Below are 9065 nucleotides of genomic sequence, written 5' to 3'. Positions count from 1 at the left end.
CTAAGGGGCATTTAAACCCTCTTGTTAAGACACTGCGACTTGCATGTCTCTTCCAAGGGGGATGTAAACCGTCTTGTTAAGCTACTGCTACCTGCACGTCTCTTCCAAGGGGCATTTAAACCGTCTTGTTAAGCTACTGCGACTTGCACGTCTCTTCCATGGGGCATTTAAACCTTCTTCTTAAGCTACTGTAACCTCCACCACTTTTCCAAGGGGCATTTAAACCGTCTTGTTAAGCTACTGCGACCTCCACAGCACTTCCAAGGGGCATTTAAAATGCTTTGTTAAGCTACTGCGACCTGCATGTCTCTTCCAAGGGGCATTTAAACCGTCTTGTTAAGCTACTGCGACCTCCACGTCTCTTCCAAGGGGCATTTAAACCGTCTTTTTAAGGTGCTGTGACCTGCATGTCTCTTTCAAGGGGCATTTAAACCGTCTTGTTAAGCTACTGCGATCTCCACCGCATTTCCAAGGGGCATTTAAAACGTCTTGTTAAGCTACTGCGACCTGCACGTCTCTTTCAAGGGGCATTTAAACTGTCTTGTTAAGCTACTGCGACCTGCACGTCTCTTCCAAGGTGCATTTAAACCGTCTTTTTAAGCTACTGCGACCTGCACGTCTCTTCCAAGTTGCATTTAAACCGTCTTTTTAAGCTGCTGCAACCTGCATGTCTCTTCCAAGGGGCATTTAAACCATCGTGTTAAGCTTCTGCGACCTCCACCGCTCTTCCAAGGGGCATTTAAACCATCTTGTTAAGCTACTGCGAACTGCACATCTCTTCCAAGGGGCATTTAATCCGACTTGTTAAGCTACTGTAACTTGCAAGTCTCTGCCAAGGGGCATTTAAACCATCTTGTTAAGCTACTGTAACCTCCACCACTTTCCACGGGGCATTTAAACCGTCTTGTTAAGCTACTGCGACCTGCACGTCTCTTCCAAGGGGCATTTAAACCGTCTTGTTAAGCTACTGCGACCTGCATGTCTCTTCCAAGGGGCATTTAAACCGTCTTGTTAAGCCTCTGCGACCTGCACGTCTTTTCCTAGGGGCATTTAAACAGTCTTATTAAGCTGCTTCGACCTGCATGTTTCTTCCAAGTGGCATTTAAACTGTCTTGTTAAGCTACTGTGACCTTCACCGCTCTTCCAAGGAGCATTTAAACTGTCTTGTTAAGCTACTGCGACCTGCACATCTCTTCCAAGGGGCATTTATAACCTCTTGTTAAGTTCCTGCGACCTGCACGTCTCTTGAAAGGGGCATTTAAACCCTCTTGTTAAGCTACTGCGACCTGCACGTCTCTTCCAAGGGGCTTTTAAACCGTCTTGTTAAGCTACTGCGACCTGCATGTCTCTTTCAAGGGGCATTTAAACCGTCTTGTTAAGCCTCGGCGACCTGCACGTCTCTTCCAAGTGGCATTTAAACCGTCTTTTTAAGCTGCTGCAAAATGCATGTCTCTTCCAAGGGGCATTTAAACCATCGTGTTAAGCTTCTGCGACCTCCACCGCTCTTCCAAGGGGCATTTAATCCATCTTGTTAAGCTTCTGCGACCTGCACGTCTCTTCCAAGGCGCATTTAAACAGTCTTTTTACGCTACTGTGACTTGAACGTCTCTTCCAAGGGGCATTTAAACCCTCTTATTAAGCTCCTGCGACCTGCTCGTCTCTTTAAAGGGGCATTTAAACCCTCTTGTTAAGCTACTGCGACCTGCACGTCTCTTCCAAGGGGCATTTAAACTGTCTTGTTAAGCTACTGCGACCTCCACCTCTCTTCCAAGGGGCATTTAAACTGTCTTATTAAGCTACTGCGACCTGCACATTTCTTCCAAGGCGCATTTAAACCGTCTTTTTAAGCTACTGTGACTTGAACGTCTCTTCCAAGGGGCTTTTAAACCGTCTTGTTAAGTTAATGTAACCTCCACCATTTTTCCAAGGAGCATCTCAACAGTCTTGTTAAGCTACTGCGACCTGCACGTCTCTTCAGAGGGGCATTTAAACAGTCTTGATAAGCTATTGCGACCTGCATGTCTCTTCCAAGGGGCATGTAAACAGTCTTGTTAAGCTACTGCGACCTCCACCGCTCTTCCAAGGGGCATTTAAACCATCTTGTTAAGCTAATGCGACCTGCACGTCTCTTCCAAGGGGCATTTAAACCCTCTTGTTAAGCTTCTGCGACCTGCACGTCTCTTGAAAGGGGCATTTAAACCCTCTTGTTAAGCTACTGCGACCTGCACGTCTCTTCCAAGGGGCATTTAAACTGTCTTGTGAAGCTACTGCGACCTCCATCTCTCTTCCAAGGGGCATTTAAACCATCTTATTAAGCTACTGCGACCTGCACATCTCTTTGAAGGGGCATTTAAACCGTCTTATTAAGCTACTGCGACCTGCACGTCTCTTCCAAGGGGCATTTAAACTGTCTTGTTAAGCTACTGCGAACTGCACGTCTCTTCCAAGGGGCATTTAAACTGTCTTGTTAAGCCACTGCGACCTCCACCGCTCTTCCTAGGGGCATTTAAACCGTCTTGTAAAGCTACTGCGACCTGCAAGCCTATTCCAAGGGGCATTTAAACACGCTTGTTAAGCTACAGGGACCTGCACGTCTCTTCCAAGGGGGATTTAAACCATCTTGTTAAGCTACTACGACCTGCATGTCTCTTCCAAGGTGCATTTAAACCATCTTGTTAAGCTACTGTGACATACTCCTCTCTTCCAAGGGGCATCTAAACCGTCTTGTTAAGCTACTGTAACCTCCACCACTTTTCCAAGGGGCATTTAAACCGTCTTGTTAAGCTACTGCGACCTGCACGTCTCTTCCAAGGGGCATTTAAACCGTCTTGGTAAGCTACTGCGACCAGCATACCTATTCCAAGGGGCATTTAAACCCTCTTGTTAAGCTACTGCGACCTGCACATCTCTTCCAAGGGGGATTTAAACCGTCTTGTTCAGCTACTGCGACCTGCACGTCTCTTCCAAGGTGCATTTAAACCGTCTTTTCAAGCTACTGCGACCTGCACGTCTCTTCCAAGGTGCATTTAACCGTCTTGTTAATCTACTGTAACCTCCACCACCTTTCCATGGGGCATTTAAACCGTCTTGTTAAGCTACTGCGACCTGCACGTCTCTTCCAAGGGGCATTTAGCCGTCTTGTTAAGCTACTGCGACCTGCATGTCTCTTCCAACAGGCATTTAAACCGTCTTGTTAAGCTGCTGCGACCAGCATGTCTTTTCCAAGGGGCATTTAAACCATCTTGTTAAGCTACTGCGACCTCCACCGCTCTTCCAAGGGGCATTTAAACCGTCTTATTAAGCTACTGCGACCTGCACGTCTCTTCCACGGGGCATTTAAACTGTATTGTTAAGCTACTGCGACCTGCAAGCCTATTCTAAGGGGCATTTAAACCCTCTTGTTAAGACACTGCGACTTGCATGTCTCTTCCAAGGGGGATGTAAACCGTCTTGTTAAGCTACTGCTACCTGCACGTCTCTTCCAAGGGGCATTTAAACCGTCTTGTTAAGCTACTGCGACTTGCACGTCTCTTCCATGGGGCATTTAAACCTTCTTCTTAAGCTACTGTAACCTCCACCACTTTTCCAAGGGGCATTTAAACCGTCTTGTTAAGCTACTGCGACCTCCACAGCACTTCCAAGGGGCATTTAAAATGCTTTGTTAAGCTACTGCGACCTGCATGTCTCTTCCAAGGGGCATTTAAACCGTCTTGTTAAGCTACTGCGACCTCCACGTCTCTTCCAAGGGGCATTTAAACCGTCTTTTTAAGGTGCTGTGACCTGCATGTCTCTTTCAAGGGGCATTTAAACCGTCTTGTTAAGCTACTGCGATCTCCACCGCATTTCCAAGGGGCATTTAAAACGTCTTGTTAAGCTACTGCGACCTGCACGTCTCTTTCAAGGGGCATTTAAACTGTCTTGTTAAGCTACTGCGACCTGCACGTCTCTTCCAAGGTGCATTTAAACCGTCTTTTTAAGCTACTGCGACCTGCACGTCTCTTCCAAGGTGCATTTAAACCGTCTTGTTAATCTACTGCGACCTGCACGTCTCTTCCAAGGGGCATTTAAACCCTCATGTTAAGCCACTGCGACCTGCAAGCCTATTCTAAGGGGCATTTAAACTCTCTTGTTAAGATCCTGCGACCTGCATGTCTCTTCCAAGGGGCATTTAAACCGTCTTGTTAAGCTACTGCTACCTGCACGTCTCTTCCAACGGGAATTTAAACCGCCTTGTTAAGCTACTGCTACCTGCACGTCTCTTCCAAGGGGCATTTAAACCGTCTTGTTAAGCTACTGCGACCTGCACGTCTCTTCCAAGGGGCATTTAAACCATCTTGTTAAGCTGCTGCGACCAGCAAGCCTATTCCAAGGGGCATTTAAACCCTCTTGTTAAGCTACTGCGACCTGCACATCTCTTCCAAGAGGGATTTAAACCGTCTTGTTAAGCTACTGCGACCTGCACGTCTCTTCCAAGGGGCATTTAAACCGTCTTGTTAAGCTACTGCGACCTGCACGTCTCTTCCAAGGGGCATATAGCCGTCTTGTTAAGCTACTGCGACCTGTATGTCTCTTCCAAGGGGCATTTAAACCGTCTTGTTAAGCCACTGCGACCTGCACGTCTCTTCCAAGGGGCATTTAAACCGTCTTGTTAAGCTACTGCGACCAGCATGTCTCTTCCAAGGGGCATTTAAACCATCTTGTTAAGCTACTGCGACCTCCACCGCACTTCCAAGGGGCATTTAAACCGTCTTGTTAAGCTACTGCGACCTGCCCATCTCTGTCAAGGGGCATTTAACCTGTCTTGTTAAGCTACTGCGACCTCCACCGCTCTTCCAAGGGGCATTTAAACCGTCTTGTTAACCTACTGCGACCTGCACGTCTCTTCCAAGTGGCATTTAAACTGTCTTGTTAAGCTACTGCGACCTGCACGTCTCTTCCAAGGGGCATTTAAACTGTCTTGTTAAGCTACTGCGACCTCCACCTCTCTTCCATGGGGCATTTAAACTGTATTGTTAAGCTACTGCGACCTGCAAGAATATTCTAAGGGGCATTTAAACCCTCTTGTTAAGATCCTGCGACCTGCATGTCTCTTCCAAGGGGGATTTAAACCGTCTTGTTAAGCTACTGCTACCTGCAGGTCTCTTCCAAGGGGCATTTAAACCGTCTTGTTAAGCTACTGCTACCTGCACGTCTCTTCCAAGGGGCATTTAAACCGTCTTGTTAAGCTACTGTGACCTGCATGTCTCTTCCAAGGGGAATTTAAACCGTCTTGTTATGCTACTGCGACCTGCAGTTCTCTTCCATGGCGCATTTAAACCTTCTTTTTAAGCTCCTGCGACTTGATCGTCTCTTCCAAATGGCATTTAAACCATCTTGTTAAGCTACTGTAACCTCCACCACTTTTCCAAGCGGCATTTAAACCGTCTTGTTAAGCTACTGTGACCTGCACGTCTCTTCCAAGTGGCATTTAAACCGTCTTTTTAAGCTGCTGCAACCTGCATGTCTCTTCCAAGGGGCATTTAAACCATCGTGTTAAGCTTCTGCGAAATCCACCGCTCTTCCAAGGGGCATTTAAACCATCTTGTTAAGCTACTGCGACCTCCACAGCACTTCCAAGGGGCATTTAAAACGCTTTGTTAAGCTACTGCGACCTGCATGTCTCTTCCAAAGGGCATTTAAACCGTCTTGTTAAGCTACTGCGACCTCCACGTCTCTTCCAAGGGGCATTTAAACCATCTTGTTAAGGTGCTGTGACCTGCATGTCTCTTCCAAGGGGCATTTAAACCATCTTGTTAAGCTATTGCGTTCTCCACCGCACTTCCAAGGGGCATTTAAACCGTCTTGTTTAGCTACTGCGACCTGCTCGTCTCTTCAAAGGGGCATTTAAACCTTCTTTTTAAGCTACTGCGACCTGCATGTCTCTTCCAAGAGGGATTTAAACCGTCTTGTTAAGCTACTGCGAACTGCATGTCTCTTCCAAGGGGTATTTAAACCATCTTGTTAAGCTACTGCGACCTGCATGTCTCTTCCAAGGGGCATTTAAACCGTCTTGTTAAGCTACTGCGACCTGCACGTCTCTTCCAAGGGGCATATAGCCGTCTTGTTAAGCTACTGCGACCTGTATGTCTCTTCCAAGGGGCATTTAAACCGTCTTGTTAAGCCACTGCGACCTGCACGTCTCTTCCAAGGGGCATTTAAACCGTCTTGTTAAGCTGCTGCGACCAGCATGTCTCTTCCAAGGGGCATTTAAACCATCTTGTTAAGCTACTGCGACCTCCACCGCACTTCCAAGGGGCATTTAAACCGTCTTGTTAAGCTACTGCGACCTGCCCATCTCTGTCAAGGGGCATTTAACCTGTCTTGTTAAGCTACTGCGACCTCCACCGCTCTTCCAAGGGGCATTTAAACCGTCTTGTTAACCTACTGCGACCTGCACGTCTCTTCCAAGTGGCATTTAAACTGTCTTGTTAAGCTACTGCGACCTGCACGTCTCTTCCAAGGGGCATTTAAACTGTCTTGTTAAGCTACTGCGACCTCCACCTCTCTTCCATGGGGCATTTAAACTGTATTGTTAAGCTACTGCGACCTGCAAGAATATTCTAAGGGGCATTTAAACCCTCTTGTTAAGATCCTGCGACCTGCATGTCTCTTCCAAGGGGGATTTAAACCGTCTTGTTAAGCTACTGCTACCTGCAGGTCTCTTCCAAGGGGCATTTAAACCGTCTTGTTAAGCTACTGCTACCTGCACGTCTCTTCCAAGGGGCATTTAAACCGTCTTGTTAAGCTACTGTGACCTGCATGTCTCTTCCAAGGGGAATTTAAACCGTCTTGTTATGCTACTGCGACCTGCAGTTCTCTTCCATGGCGCATTTAAACCTTCTTTTTAAGCTCCTGCGACTTCATCGTCTCTTCCAAATGGCATTTAAACCATCTTGTTAAGCTACTGTAACCTCCACCACTTTTCCAAGCGGCATTTAAACCGTCTTGTTAAGCTACTGTGACCTGCACGTCTCTTCCAAGTGGCATTTAAACCGTCTTTTTAAGCTGCTGCAACCTGCATGTCTCTTCCAAGGGGCATTTAAACCATCGTGTTAAGCTTCTGCGAAATCCACCGCTCTTCCAAGGGGCATTTAAACCATCTTGTTAAGCTACTGCGACCTCCACAGCACTTCCAAGGGGCATTTAAAACGCTTTGTTAAGCTACTGCGACCTGCATGTCTCTTCCAAAGGGCATTTAAACCGTCTTGTTAAGCTACTGCGACCTCCACGTCTCTTCCAAGGGGCATTTAAACCATCTTGTTAAGGTGCTGTGACCTGCATGTCTCTTCCAAGGGGCATTTAAACCATCTTGTTAAGCTATTGCGATCTCCACCGCACTTCCAAGGGGCATTTAAACCGTCTTGTTTAGCTACTGCGACCTGCTCGTCTCTTCAAAGGGGCATTTAAACCTTCTTTTTAAGCTACTGCGACCTTCTTGTCTCTTCCAAGAGGGATTTAAACCGTCTTGTAAAGCTACTGCGAACTGCATGTCTCTTCCAAGGGGTATTTAAACCATCTTGTTAAGCTACTGCGACCTGCATGTCTCTTCCAAGGGGCATTTAAAGTGTCTTGTTAATCTACTGCTACCTGCACGTCTGTTCCAAGGGGCATTTAAAGTGTCTTGTTAAGCTACTGCGACCTGCACTTCTCTTCCAAGGGGGATTTAAACCATCTTGTTAAGCTACTACGACCTGCATGTCTCTTCCGAGGTGCATTTAAACCATCTTGTTAAGCTACTGTGACATACTCCTCTCTTCCAAGGGGCATCTAAACCGTCTTGTTAAGCTACTGTAACCTCCACCACTTTTCCAAGGGGCATTTAAACCGTCTTGTTAAGCTACTGCGACCTGCACGTCTCTTCCAAGGGGCATTTAAACCGTCTTGGTAAGCTACTGCGACCAGCAAACCTATTCCAAGGGGCATTTAAACCCTCTTGTTAAGCTACTGCGACCTGCACATCTCTTCCAAGGGGGATTTAAACCGTCTTGTTCAGCTACTGCGACGTGCACGTCTCTTCCAAGGTGCATTTAAACCGTCTTTTTAAGCTACTGCGACCTGCACGTCTCTTCCAAGGTGCATTTAACCGTCTTGTTAATCTACTGTAACCTCCACCACCTTTCCATGGGGCATTTAAACCGTCTTGTTAAGCTACTGCGACCTGCACGTCTCTTCCAAGGGGCATTTAGCCGTCTTGTTAAGCTACTGCGACCTGCATGTCTCTTCCAACAGGCATTTAAACCGTCTTGTTAAGCTGCTGCGACCAGCATGTCTTTTCCAAGGGGCATTTAAACCATCTTGTTAAGCTACTGCGACCTCCACCGCTCTTCCAAGGGGCATTTAAACCGTCTTATTAAGCTACTGCGACCTGCACGTCTCTTCCACGGGGCATTTAAACTGTATTGTTAAGCTACTGCGACCTGCAAGCCTATTCTAAGGGGCATTTAAACCCTCTTGTTAAGACACTGCGACTTGCATGTCTCTTCCAAGGGGGATGTAAACCGTCTTGTTAAGCTACTGCTACCTGCACGTCTCTTCCAAGGGGCATTTAAACCGTCTTGTTAAGCTACTGCGACTTGCACGTCTCTTCCATGGGGCATTTAAACCTTCTTCTTAAGCTACTGTAACCTCCACCACTTTTCCAAGGGGCATTTAAACCGTCTTGTTAAGCTACTGCGACCTCCACAGCACTTCCAAGGGGCATTTAAAATGCTTTGTTAAGCTACTGCGACCTGCATGTCTCTTCCAAGGGGCATTTAAACCGTCTTGTTAAGCTACTGCGACCTCCACGTCTCTTCCAAGGGGCATTTAAACCGTCTTTTTAAGGTGCTGTGACCTGCATGTCTCTTTCAAGGGGCATTTAAACCGTCTTGTTAAGCTACTGCGATCTCCACCGCACTTCCAAGGGGCATTTAAAACGTCTTGTTAAGCTACTGCGACCTGCACGTCTCTTTCAAGGGGCATTTAAACTGTCTTGTTAAGCTACTGCGACCTGCACGTCTCTTCCAAGGTGCATTTAAACCGTCTTT

The sequence above is a fragment of the Phyllobates terribilis genome, unplaced genomic scaffold (assembly GCF_046119375.1).
Source record: "Phyllobates terribilis strain yellow unplaced genomic scaffold, ASM4611937v1 Scaffold_39__1_contigs__length_11870865, whole genome shotgun sequence".
Lineage (NCBI taxonomy): Eukaryota > Metazoa > Chordata > Amphibia > Anura > Dendrobatidae > Phyllobates > Phyllobates terribilis.
The sequence above is the reverse complement of the archived record's forward strand: the minus strand, read 5'-3'. Positions refer to the sequence as shown.